The following is a 14251-nucleotide window of genomic DNA, read 5'->3' as shown; positions in this document are numbered from 1 at the left end:
TCAAAACCTGAATAGAACAGAAAAGGAAGTTCCTCTCTGCAGGCTAGGATTTAAAACTTATGTGGCCCTAGGCACAGCATCTTCCGTGCTCCCCACTCTTCCCCCGCCTACAGCTGACCTTGATGTTTTCTGTGCAGGAGGGGTGATGGGGAGAGAGAGACTGGCGTGAACGGCTCGGCTAGCTCAGAGGGGGGATATGCACACCCCTGGGATCCAGTTCCTGGTCTGGTCAGGGGGAGGGGCCCCTGGGGGAAGAGGAGGAGCAGGGTGGCGGGGCCCCATGAGAGAGAGGAGGAGGAGGAGCAGGGGGTGGGGCCAGAGTTCCAGTGCTCGTGAGGGGCCCCCAAATTGGCCAGGGTCCCTGGGCATGGGCCCCATTGGCCTGTGCAGTAATCCACCACTGTTTAGGCACCCCTAAAATATCGGTACCCTTAGGCACATGCCTACTGTGCCTAATTGGAAATCCGGCCCTGCCTCTTTCCATCACCATGACCAACTGATACTGCTGTGCTCTGCTAGAACTATGAAACTATCAACTGACAGAGGAAGCCTCATGAGCTCAAGGGAGAGAATTTCCATGGGAGCCAGTTCTAGGGTATGGAACTCATTCTGCAGGAGAGAAGAATGAGCACAGGCCTCACTCAGTGTAAAACTCCTTTCTTTGCCATCGATTTTCCACCCTAAATACCTCACACTCATAGACACACAGCAAACCCACTCGCACACAAAAACACGTGCAGAAAAAATAAATATCCCTAAAATCTAGTCATGAAACAGGCTGGGAAAGAAGAAAGATAATTTCTATCTCTCTGTTTAAATATTTGGGAAGTGATCACATGCGACAATGGTGGAAGCCATCCAGGTAACTTGATAGACAGGGAGGGAGACGTCCCAGGAAAAAGACAGTAAGTGTTAATTAATTTCTAAACAGTTGTTCAAATAGGGACTTTTTGCCCCACTGCTACACAGGGCAATAGGAAGGGGGGTGGCTTGTGCTCTCCCATTTCTGCAGACCCGCTCCGAGACCCAGTGGGATTGCACTGGTTCCAGTGCAAGGAGTTTCCTACGTTACTGCAGAACAGAGAGCAGAGAGCAGACTTTGCCAACAAAGGGCTATGCGCTGTTTTGTGTGGTCAGAGCTGGGTTTTAGAACTGCTCTGGTTCTTACCAGCTACAAAAAATTTTGCCTGACATTTTATTATTTAGCCTTAGGAACACTCTGTTTTATTGCCTACACAACTCAAAGGTTGGTCTGATCTTTAGATGGACAGATATAAAAACAGAACATGGAACTTGTACACCATAGCTGCAATAAATGTGGATGTAAATCTACACGTACCTTTTTTCCTGTAACAGGAAGTGCTTTATGCTAAGTACCTCTGGAATCTTTATATATTACATAAATATAATAAACACTAACATAACCTTCATATATGGCACTGGTGAGATTACTACTGGACACAGTTCTGGGGTCCACGCTTCATAAAGAATGTTGAAAAATTGGAAAGGATTCAAGTGGAGAGTGACTAGAATGATTTGAAGTCTGGAAAACTTACCTTACAGTGAGAGAATAAAGCAGCACCATCTATGTAGTTTATCAAAATGTCCTAATTTATCAGCATGACTCCTCTTACCCTCTTCTCCCTTGCCATGTCCCCATTACCACCCCTCCCTTCAATATTCCCTCTCTCTGCCCTTTAGCTGATCCCCCACCTAACTTAACACACCAAAATAACTAACTAACTAACTAACTAACTAACTAAATCATAGCATTAACATGCCGTTTGCTGCTATCTCTTTGTTCGCTCTACTTATGTGTTCTGCCCCTTGGCCCCTCCTTGTCTATCTTGTCTATTTAGAATATGACCTCTTCAGGGCAGGAACCATCTTTTTGTTTTGCATTTGTACAGTGCCTTGCACAATGGGGTCCTTATCCATGACTGGGACTCATAGGCCCTACTGTAATGCACCTATAAATAATAAATAGCCCCTAGAACAATGGATCCTTGGCCATGCCTGGGGCTCCGAGGCCCTACTGTAATACACAGATAACTAAATAAATAATTTGTTCCTGGTCTACAAATACCCACAGAAAATGAAGATATCTAACATTCAGTGTCTCTTCATTCTGTCAGTTAGAGGCATAGAAATATCAGGTTCAAGCCAGAAATATTCAGGCTGGAAATAAGATACAAATTTCGAACAATGATGGTTTCATACAATGACCACTGGGACAGCTCCCAGAAGGTACGGGGGACTGACCCAATCACTTGGATGCCATCCCTTGAATTCTTTAAATCAAGTCTGAATTGTCTCTTTCTAAAAGATCTGCTCCAGATCAACCATGCCAGGGTCAGTCCTGGACTCAGTAGGTAGAATTCTCTGTCCTCTTTACACAGGAGGTCAGACTAGATGAACACAGTGGTCCCTTGAAATCTATGAATCTATAGAACTAACATGTCTTAATAATTTAGTAATCTTACTCTCATTTAATAAATTAGAGATACCACAATCCCCATTTTTAACTGTTACATTATTATTATTTATTTGTACTGCGTGTAACTTAGGCTCAGCCCCGTAGCACTAGGCAGTGTATGTACATATTTAATAAAATAAAATGCTGTCCAAAGAAGTTTACACTCTAAGTATGATCCAAGAGACAACACGTGAATGAAACAAACACGTGTGTAGGGAAACAATTAGGTGATTGTGACCAGTGCTGTAAGCAGTAATTCAAGTTAAACAAAATGTTTCATTTAGTTTTAGGGTGTTTTACCATTTGATGTTTTGTTTTAATTAAATCTAGTTAATTTTTTATATGAAACAGCATTTTGAAATGAAAGGCTAAATGTTTCAATTAATAAAAGTCAAAACAAAACATTTCAACTTTTCCAGAATTTTTATACCATTTTTTTTCAGTAAAAACTATTCACCAAATCAGAATTTGCCAATGGGTATAGTTGACCTGAAAAATAAAATCACCTAGCTCTTGTTTAAAGGCTGATGTGCCCCACAGACCTTGAGTTAGACAAAAAGAAATTAAACATGTAGATGAAGCAAACTGACAAAAACATAAAATAAAGTAAAATAAAATGAAATTACGTCTTAAGAATCCACCGATTTGTAATAAGATATGAAGAAAAAGGGAACAAGAGACATTTGCTACCTAAGTGGGAGGATGTGTTTTAAATACATCTAGCCCTCTGTGGTTGTGATGGAAGGAATGCTTGAGATACTCCTGCTAAAATAGTTTATGTTGTTATTTGTGTATCGGGACAAAGAAAAAAGCTAAATTCTCTCAAGGAGACAGAGGAAAGTAATTGCCATGTTGCATCAGACAAGGTGCAAAAACCCTGTAATCGCCATTACTGAATAATCTGCACATACAGGAAATTTTACCTGATATATTTTATGTTCTTGTACTACATTGTCTTTGACCTGAACTGATGTCCTTCAGAAAATAGAAATTAAGCTCAAGCAATTACCCTTGTGATCCTTGCCGTTTCACCATGCTATTTTACTCCTTGTCTACCTGCTACCTTTGTTGTATGTGTGTTACCGTGTGTGGTACAGGAATTGTCTATCCTCTTAGGTACTCTAAACCTTTTCACTTTTTTAATTTGGCCGGTTTGTGGGAAGTTATCGATAACGACAGATGTATTAGATTTAATTGTCTCTTTGATATCACTCAAGTTTTTGTAGATACTATACATTGCTGATCAATAGGCTGGTAGAATAACCCCATAACTCAGAAACTTCAACAACAAACCTTACAGATTTGTAGCAATGGAACAAAGCCTCATTTAGAAAAAGGTATTAATATCGACTCACCTTTTCACTTTGAAGATAATCACAGTCCCTATGAGTGCCTCCTGAAATATCCCTTTGAGCAAAAGCATTGATCGGAACTCACTCTCTTCTTTCTTTCTTTCTCTAAAAGAGAAACCAATCTCTCTTCTGGGAAATCAACATACTAGTTTCACTCCCTGCAGCTGGAATGTAGAAAGGTTCAAAGAGCAAGACTCTCCTTGCTATGTACACAGCACACACACACACACACACACACACACATACACGGAGTTAGAAAGAAAACGTACTCTTGCTGGAAGGTTGCAATATAACACCACGTTATTTCTTAGAATCCAGAACTTTAACATACAACAACCAAACACAGGTAGCCCAAGTGCAGTTCAGCAGCAGCAGCAATGGGCACTACAAGTTTGTGGACTACAAACTGCAGCATGCTGGGAGAACATGCACTGGGACAACAGTGCCCTCTGCCCTCCCAGCAGGAAGTTTCAGCACTGACTAAGGCTGGGAGCATGAGGCAGGCAAGCGGAGAGGAGGCCGATGGGCTGTATTCCTATGCTATGTTTCTTTGAAGAATAAAACCTTGTTCCTGGTGGTTGGTCTGAGTGGGTCTGTTCTGAGGTGAATACACACTGACACACAATGCAGAGAACACAGAGAACGTTCAGGTGCAGTTTTCCAAAGTTGTGTAAAAAGTCACAAGGCAGACTTCCCCCTATTTTGAACAATCTCATGCTGGGCTAATAGACAGGTGGGGCTACACACAGAAATAGAACCAGCAGACTGCTATCTAAGGCAGAGAGGCACAACTCAGCCTATCTTGCTCCAGACTGTCCTGGTAGCAAATTGACAGCTAAGGACCCAGGTTGCACACTTCCACTCAGAGCCCCCTGTTGCAAACAGCACCAGGAAACCCCTTAGAATTTAAAGAGAGCATTTGTAACTTTAAAACCACAGCAGCTATACAATGTAATGGGTATTAGGTGACATCACTCTGTAAGTGTGAAGGTACCTTTCATCTAAATCAAATAAAATGTTAACAGTTCAACCTAGGTTCAGAACAAATAGGGTTTCCACAAAATCAAAATTTTCCATGAGAATATTTCAATTTGCTGAAATTTTTGTACCTACACTGAAAGGGCCATCTTGGAGAGTTCTCTTATAACATCTGCTCAATGCACAGCGACAGTCAAAAAAGTTAGCAGAGTGTTAGGAACCCTCTGGAAAGGGATAGATAATAAGACAGAAAATCTCATAATGCCACTATATCAATCCATGGTACACTTTCACATGTTGAATACCACATGCAGTTCTGGTCACCTCATCTCAAAAAAGATATATTAGAATTGGAAAAGGTGCAGTGACAGGGTATGGAACAGCTTCCGTATCAGGAGAGATAAAAAAGACTGGGACTGTTCAGCTTGGAAAAAAGACAACTAAGGGGAGATACGATACAGGTCTATCAAATCATGAATGATATGGAGAAAGTGAATAGGGAAGGGAGATTTACCATTTATATAACACAAGAACCAAGGGCCACCCAAAGAAATTAATAGGCAGTAGGTTTAAAACAACAAAAGGAAGTACTTCTTCATACAATGCACATCAATACGTGGAACTCATCAGGGGACCGTGTGAAGGCCAAAACTATAACTGGGTTCATAAGATAACTAGATACATTCCTGGAGACTAGCACTCTCAATAACTATTAGCCAAGATGGTCACAGATGGAACCCTATACTCTGGCTGTCCCCAGCCTCTGACTGCCAGAAGCTGGATAACAGAAGCTGGAGTGGACAACAGGGGATTGGTCACTCACTAATTGCCCTGTTCTGTTCATTCCCTTTGAAGCACCTGGAACTGGCCACTGTTGGAAGACAGGATACTGGGCTAGATAGACCATTGGTCTGACTCAGTATGACCATTCTTATGTTATAGAAATCAGGGTGCAGGGTGCCCAGCTTTTCCAGAAGGGCTGACGGATGGGTTGTTGGGTCCAGGTACTGAGTTTAGGGATTGGTTGGGGAGAAGCCTATTCCGGCTCTCTCTCTCTCTCTCTCTCCCACACCTTCACAATTTGGGGTGGTCTTGCCTCCTGTGTTGCTCTTAGAGGGTGGGAGTTGATCACTGGGTCTAGTTAGGGGAGCCTAGCCCATCTCTCTCTCTCTCTCTCTCATGCCCAGGAGCTGGATTCAACAAAGAACTAGAAATCTCTGACTACCAGCAGCCAGGAGGGGAAGACAAGGGTAGATGTCTCCAAAATTGCCCTCTTCTGTATACTGAAGCTTTTGATGTAAAATCTCATTTGCAGTGAAAACGTCAATTCAAAATGAAAACTTGTATTTCAAATCAACATTTAGACTTAAAATGCCATTTAGACGACATTCAAGCTGTCACAAATCAGAAATATTCATTGTCTTTTCAGTACTGGTTTGGTGTCATAGAAATATAGAGTGAAAGCAAAGTTCTGAGAGAGGTTGAGGCGGTAGCAGATACGAGGCAGCAGGGCAATGGCCAGACACACACCCTCAATACTCTTACGATAAAAAATTATCATCTGAAATACCATTGACTGAGAGTTTTGTGAACATAGATAATGTACATGTAATTACCATGAGAAATAACTACTCTAACCAGGGGGCTATTGGGTGTAAGCGGGACTCATCCGCCTCATTTTTTTACGGCAAAGGGCAGACTTGGCTCAGGCACCTAATCTAGGAGAGGGTTTGCTGAGGTGAATCCCAAGGGGAAGCTGGGGTAAAGTTAGGCATGTAGATGCAATAAGGTTGATGTTCGCAGAGGGCAGAGTAGGAAGGACAACAAGGAAAGCAGAACTTTGATCATTTGGGAGAAGCTAACGAGAAGTGTGGGAAAAGGTGGGTTCCAGGAATGAGGTGGCCACATTTTCACCCCTCAAATGACTGCAGTGATTTGGAGCTGCTCTGTAACACTTTTTTTGAATATTGTATGTTCTGTTCAATGTCACCAGCAATACCAAAACAGGTCATTCCTTGAGACAGCACAGAGGATTTCTTGATGGAACTTGGAGTAGTACAGATGCTTTTAACCAGGATGGAAACAGTTAGTAGCTGTTAGTAAATATTAACCCTTTTTGTCCTTTTCAGTGTGTATATTTGATTCATTTAGATACTAACTATTCTTTAGAATCTTTGTTAATATCACAAAGATTATGTCTGAATTCTAAGTCCAAAATACTGGTCCATGACCGATAAGTAACCCTATTCAGGAATTCTATGTGTTAGACTGTATATAATAATCCATGGTGTCTTCATGTCCCCAGAACTCCACATAGTCTGGGAAGCCATTCCTTTAATATATACAATGCTTACATAAGTATATATTAACCAGGAAAACTGATAAGAGATGACTGTTACAGCAGATATTTTCTGTTGGGGACTCAAGAGTGAAGAATGATTATGGGGAGAATGACCCAATGAAATATATTATCTTGAAGAATTGTTAGTCCGCTCAGTGTAAATAATCATGCCTTCACACTTAAATCCTGTAAACTGAGAATGTATATGTAATGACATCAGAACTTATGTTTATTTTGGTAAGAGAGGTTTCGTTGTCTAAACCCTATATAATAGCACTTGTGTTAGAACTTAGTTGGGGAATGAATCTGCCATGTCTCTCCAGTTACAGTGAAAAAGAGACACAGAGGTTGCTCTTTATCACATCAAGGGGTAACGTATCTGTTCTTTCTGTATTCTTCATAGTGATGTAGTTGGGGTTGGCCCTTCTTTGAGCAGCGGGTTGGACTAGATGACTTCCTGAGGTCCCTTCCAACCCTAATCTTCTATGATTCTATGTACTAACTTCTAATTGATAATTATAAATAATAAATAAATGATAAATAATAATTGATTAAATAATTCCAGTTGAGGCTGTTATTTGACAATCTTGAGCTGTCATTAACTCAGACTCCCTGCTCTGGGATTTTGGCACCTAAATTCAAGCTGGAGGAACACCTATCTCTGCTTGGGATCCACAGCCCTGAACCCTCGACTGGAGTCAGGTACCTGAGCTGGTTTTTGTGAGATAATAACAGGGGGGGGGGAAGTAGAGGAGTCAGTGGCCTCCCTTATAACCTTTAGGCCACTGGTCCCAGTTCAATTCTCCCCTTTGCCTGAAAAAGGGATTTGAACAGGGATCTACCGCCTCTCACATGAGACCCATAATCACTGGGGTATGGGATATTCTGAGGCAGAGCTCTCTCCATCTCTTCTGGGGAGGCTGTTCCATTGTGTGGCCATAACTCATTATGCAATGGGCCAAAGAGAAAGAGAGAGTGACTTGATAGCCCAGTTGCCAAGGAGCGTGGGAAACTCCTTCTGCACATTAGACAGAGGAAGGCATTGATCTAGGGACTTTTCCATCCCGAGCAAGTGCCTTCACCACTGGGCTAAAAGTTATAAATGAGCAGCACTGCTGGGCTACAAATTTCAGCTGTTTTGAGGATCTTGATGGGGCTGAGGTGTCCAGGAGCCTGCCTGAGGTTCAGTGTGCATGTTCAGAGGCAGAAACTTAAGCTCCATGGTGAAATTTACAGCAAAAATTTAGGTGTCTAGTTATTTATTCATCTACGGGGATAGACTGCAGCTGAGCAGGGGTTTTGTGAATCTCAATGATGACTAAAGGAGACCTTAGGAAAAATAAAGTGCACAATTACAAAATGGAGAAATAACTCGCTAAGTAGTCATACTACAACAAAAGATTGGGAGGTTATAGAGGATCAAACACTGAATGAGAGTCAACTGTGTGATGCTGCTGTGAAAAAGGCAATTGTCATTCTGGTATGTATAAACAAGAATGTCATCTGTCAGACAAGGGATGTAATTGTGCAGCTGGACTCAGCACTAGTGAGGCCTCAGCTGGGATACTGAGTACCTGCTTTAGGAAATATGTGGACATATTGGAGAGAGTCCAGAGGAAAGCAACAAATGTGATAAGAGGCAAAGTCCAAGTAGTTTTGTCTGCCATCTCCTCAGCTTGTTACGGTAAATGAAGGAGTTATTTGATATAGTTTTATTTAATTAAGATAATTGGACTGATAAGATAATTTTGTATTAATTTATTTTATTTTTAGTTGTTTTTATATCTTTTTAAAAATTATGTTCTCTTCTCTTTTCATTAGTTTAGTTAATAAATTATGTACAACTGGAAAAACGAGTGATTCAAATATTTCTTTCCCCGATATCAGTGTCCTGAGGAACTAAGAACAAAGTTATCTATGAGGTTTTCTAGTAGTGGTTACCTAGTGGTTTATGGACTCTATCCTTCTCTTCTGTAGTTTTCACACCATTTTAAAATGATTAGTCTTCTTTTATAGTACAAATTCTCATTGTTGTATCTTTGTGGGAATTCTTAAACAATGGATAAACCTCTCCTGAGAATGAATAATAGTTAATTGTGAACAACAGACATATCAGTTGTTGATTCTGGACACAGTGATCAGTGTGGATACCAGCGAGACACGGGACACCCGATTTGCAGATCAATAAGGTTTAATGTGCAAGGTTTTCTATAAATACACTAGTTAGATACAAAGCCTGAAATTAACTACACTATATCATACTCACTAAGCCTGGAGAGCTAAGCAGTCACTCAGCAGGCTGTATACAGGAACGGCTTTCTTCAGGGGCCCGCCAGGGAGTCAGTGGATCCTCCGGTCCAACCGGCAGCACCTCCCACGGAGTCAGGTATTGATGGAGCGCCCCCCTTTGTCTAAGTGGTGACTACTTATACCCTTCCATAAACAACCTTCACGTAATTCTCTTTCTCTCATTATCATATATGCTAATTATCTACATAGAGTTTCCACCCTTAACTACATTCCATTCTCACCATAATAATTGCGGTCATCAAAACAACATCTGGTGATAGGAGGGGTGGAGGGAAAATATGCCCCTTGGCAATAAAACATTGTATCCCCAGATGTTCAAGTATAACTTGCTGTTCCGATTACTGTTATCTATGTGCTGCTGCAAGCATATAGTATCTGTATTTTGTCTTATTATGCGCCATGCTATGCAGAAACTGAGACATCTGCATTGTTATTCAGTCTCTGCCAACTGGAAGATGCCATGCTACAGGGGTCAAAATAGCCAAGCAAGCAACTGAAGCTATGCTGAGCCTGTAGGACAGTGGTCAAGCAACTCAAATTGTACTGGGCCTCCAACACCATGCCCCTGCTACTAAAAGTTCAGTTAATGTGTGTTTTGTACCAGAATCTATCTTAACCTGCAGGTATTTTATTCTTTGCTAGTCCAGATGAATCTCTCTTTTGTTCTTCACCAAATAATGCAGAGGCGTCTCCTTCATAATATAGAATTTAGCACATATGGTTACTTCATCTTCACTATAAGAACACCCAGGGCAGTGAGATTTCCCACTTATATGGTTATAGAATCTGAAATCCTCTGGTATTGCCCTTGTGCTGCAGTTACTGTGCATTGTTGACAAGCCTCCGTGTGTACTGTGTGAGCCCCAGTTTGTAGCAGTTTCTGCAGATTTGTCCTTCAACCAACAGTCATTTGCACAACGAAACTGTTTTTCAAATGAAAGCACACAGTCTTCGTTTTAGCATTGTTCATGTTGTTCTTTCTGTTTGACTGCCAGTCCGTTTATTGCTCAGATCACATGATGTGATTGCAGCTCCATGGGCATCTTCAGTAGCAGTTTCCATTGACGGAGCAAGGCTAGTGCATTTTGAAAGGTCCAATCAGCCTCACTCAATAACTATTTTTGGATTCCTTCATTTTGCTTATTAGAGAATAACGTCATTTAACTCTCCCCAAAGTGGCCATACCGTGTTAATATTCTTAAATCAGCCACATATTCTGGAATTGTTTCATTTTCTTTTTGATTTCATTTGTAAAATCAGAAACAGTCTGTAGTTGCCTGTGGCTTTGAAAGAGGTGATTATGAAGAATTGTCACCATCTCAGCAAATTCTCCATCTGCTGGTTCAACAGGATCGATCATGCCACAAAGGATTAACTCCCCATTACGCTCAGTAAATCTTACAACTTTTGCTCAACACTGATACCATTAGCTATCATACTCTGTTCTGCTCTCTTGTCACAGCTCACGACTGGACTGTCCCACTTTATCCAACAAGTCAATTTTCCCCAAACAACCAGACTTTCATGGACCTTTTAATTTTTTTCCTAAATGATCCGTTTTCTCAGAGTCCCCGTGACTGCGGTTTCCTTTTAGTCTAGTACTCAGCAGTTGTTCTCTATTCCACTCTACTCTGGGGTTGGGCTTTCCTCCTTCTTACCAGTCATTATGTCTTCTGCTCCTTACAAAGTCAAAACAACATGAAGAAACAACACAGGCACAGCCCATTCCAAATAAACGAGTTTATTAAATATACCCCAGCCTGCATGGCCTAGATGTATACATAAGATAAGGGTTGGAAGGGACCTCAGGAGGTATCTAGTCCAACCCCCTCCTCAAAACAGGACAAACCCCAATTAAATCATCCTAGCCAGGGCTTTATCAGGCCACTCCTTAAAAACCTTTAAGGATAGAGATTCCACCCCTTCCTAGGTAACCCATTCCAGTGCTTCATCACCCTTGTAGTGAAAACATTTTTCCTAATATCCTCCCCCACTGAAACTTGAGACCATTGCTCCTTGTTCTGTCATCTACTACCACTGAGAACAGCCTTGCTCCATCCTCCCTGGAACCCCCTTTCAGGTATTTAAAGGCTGCTATCAAATCCCCCCTCATTCTTCTCTTCTGCAGATTAAACAAACCTACTTCCCTCAGCCTCTCCTCATAAGTCATGTGCTCCAGCTCCCTAATCATTTTCATTGCCTTCTTCCACACTCCAATTTGTCCACATCCTTTCTGTGGTGGGGGTCCAAAACTGGACACAATACTCCAAATGTGGCCTCACCAGTGTCAAATAGAGGGGAATAATCACTTCCCTTAATGTGCTGGCAATGCTCCTACTAATGCAATCCAATATGCCGTTAGCCTTCTTGGCAAAAAGGGAACACTGTTGACTCATATTCAGCTTTTTATCCACTGTTACCCCCAGGTGCTTTTCTGCAGAACTGCTGCCTAGCCAGTTGGTCCCCAGTCTGTAGCAGTGTATGCGATTCTTCCGTCCTAACTGCAGAACTCTGCACTTGTCCTTGTTGAACCTCCATCAGATTTCTTTTGGCCCAATCCTCCAGTTTGTCTAGGTCACTCTGTATTATATCCCTACCCTCCTGTGTATCTACCACTCCCTCCAGCTTAGTGTCACCTGCAGACTTGCTGAGGGTGCAATCCACCCCATCCTCCAGATCATTAATGAAGATGTTGAACAAAAGCAGCCCCAGCACCGACCCCTGTGGCACTCTGCTTGTTACTGGTTGCCAACTAGACACTGAGCCATTGATCACTACCCATTGAGCCCTATGATCTAGCCAGTTCTCTATCCATCTTATAGTCCATTCATCCAACTTATATTTCTTTAACTTGCTGATAAGAATTCTGTGGGAGACTGTATCAAAAGCTTTGTTCATCATAAAAGGCAATCAGGTTAGTTAGGCATGACTTGCCCTTGGTAAATCCATGCTGACTGTTCCTGGTCACTTTCCTGTCTTCCAAATGCCTCAAAATAGATTCCTTGAGGACTTGCCCCATGCTTTTCCAGGGATTGAGGTGAAGCTGACTGGTCTGTAATTCCCCAGTTCCACCTTCTTCCCTTTTTTGAAGATGGGCACTATATTTGCCTTTTTCCAATCCTCCTAGACCTCCTCCAGTCACCATGAGTTTTCAGAGATAATGGCCAATAGCTCTGCAATCACATCAGCCATCTCCAACAGCACCCTCGGATGCCTTGCATCCAGCCCCATGGACTTGTGTATGTCCAGCCTTTGATGTAGCAAGTTCTTTCACTTGATGTAGGGTCCAATCAGCCTCAGTCAATAACTGATTTTGGATTCCTTCAATTTGCTTATTACACAATAACGTCATTAAAACTCTCCCCAAACTGGCCGTACTGTGTTAATATCCTTAAATCAGATACATATTCAGGAATTGTTTCACCATTTTATTTTTGATTTCATTTATAAAACCAGAAACACCAGAAACACTCTACAGTCGCTTTGGCAAGAATTGCCACAATCTCAGCAAATGCTCCCTCTGCTTAATCCAATTGACCCATCAGGCCACACAGCAAGTTATAGAATTTAGTCCCCATGACACTCAGTAAAACTTACATCTTTGACTGATACCATTAGCTATCATACTCTGTTCCGCTCTCTTGTCACAGCTCACTACTGGACTGTCCCATTTTATCAAGCAAGTCAATTTTCCCCGAACAGCCAGACTTTTACGAAACTTTTAACTTTTTTCCTGAATGATCAGTTTTCCCACAGTCCCCGTGGCTGCGGTTTCCTTTTATTCTACGATTCAGCAGTTCTCTATTCCTCTCTACTCTGGGACTGGGCTTTCCTCCTTCTTACCAGTCATAGGATACAGAGTGACCTAAACAAACTGGAGGATTGGGCCAGAAGAAATCTAATGAGGTTCAACAAGGACAAGTGCAGAGTCCTCCACTTAGGAAGGAAGAATCCCATGCACAGCTATAGACTGGGGACCGACAAGCTGGGCAGCAGCTCTGCAGAAAAGGACCTGGGGGTAACAGTGGATAAAAAGTGTGCCCTGGTTGTCAAGAAGGCTAATGGCATATTGGGCTGCATTAGGAGGGGCATTGCCAGCAGGTCACGGGAAGTGATTATTCCCCTCTATTCGGCATTGGTGAGGCCGCATTTAGAATATTGTGTCCAGTTTTGGGCCCCCCACTACAAAAAGGATGTGGAGAAGTTGGAGAGAGTGCAGCGGAGGGCAACAAAAATGATTAGGGGACTGGAGCACAGGACTTATGAGGAGAGGCTGAGGGAACTGGGCTTGTTTAGTCAGCAAAAGAGAAGAGTGAGGGGGGATTTGATAGCAGCCTTTAACTACCTGAAAGGGGGTTCCAGGGAGGATGGGGCTAGACTGTTCTCGGTGGTGGCAGATGACAGAACAAGGAGCAATGGTCTCAAGTTGCAAGGCAGGAGGTCTAGGTTGGACATTAGGAAAAAGTTTTTTACTAGGAGGGTGGTGAAGCACTGGAATGGGTTACCTAGGGAGATGGTGGAATCTCCATCCTTAGAGGTTTTTAAGCTGAGGCTTGACAAAGCCCTGGTTGGGATGATATAGCTGAGGTTAGTGCTGCTTTGAGCAGGGGGTTGGATTAGATGACCTCCTGAGGTCCCTTCCAACTCTAATATTCTACGATTCTATGATCCTATGATTATGTCTTCTGCTCCTCATAAAGCCAAAACCACATGAAGAAACAACACAGGCACAGCCCATTCCAAATAAACGAGTTTACTAAATATACCTAAGCCTGCATGGCCTAGGTGCATACA

Source organism: Emydura macquarii, unplaced genomic scaffold (genome assembly GCF_026122565.2).
Source record: "Emydura macquarii macquarii isolate MOO-44397 ecotype Brisbane River unplaced genomic scaffold, CSIRO-AGI_Emac_v2 contig_1140, whole genome shotgun sequence".
In the NCBI taxonomy this organism is placed as follows: domain Eukaryota; kingdom Metazoa; phylum Chordata; order Testudines; family Chelidae; genus Emydura; species Emydura macquarii.
The sequence above is the reverse complement of the archived record's forward strand: the minus strand, read 5'-3'. Positions refer to the sequence as shown.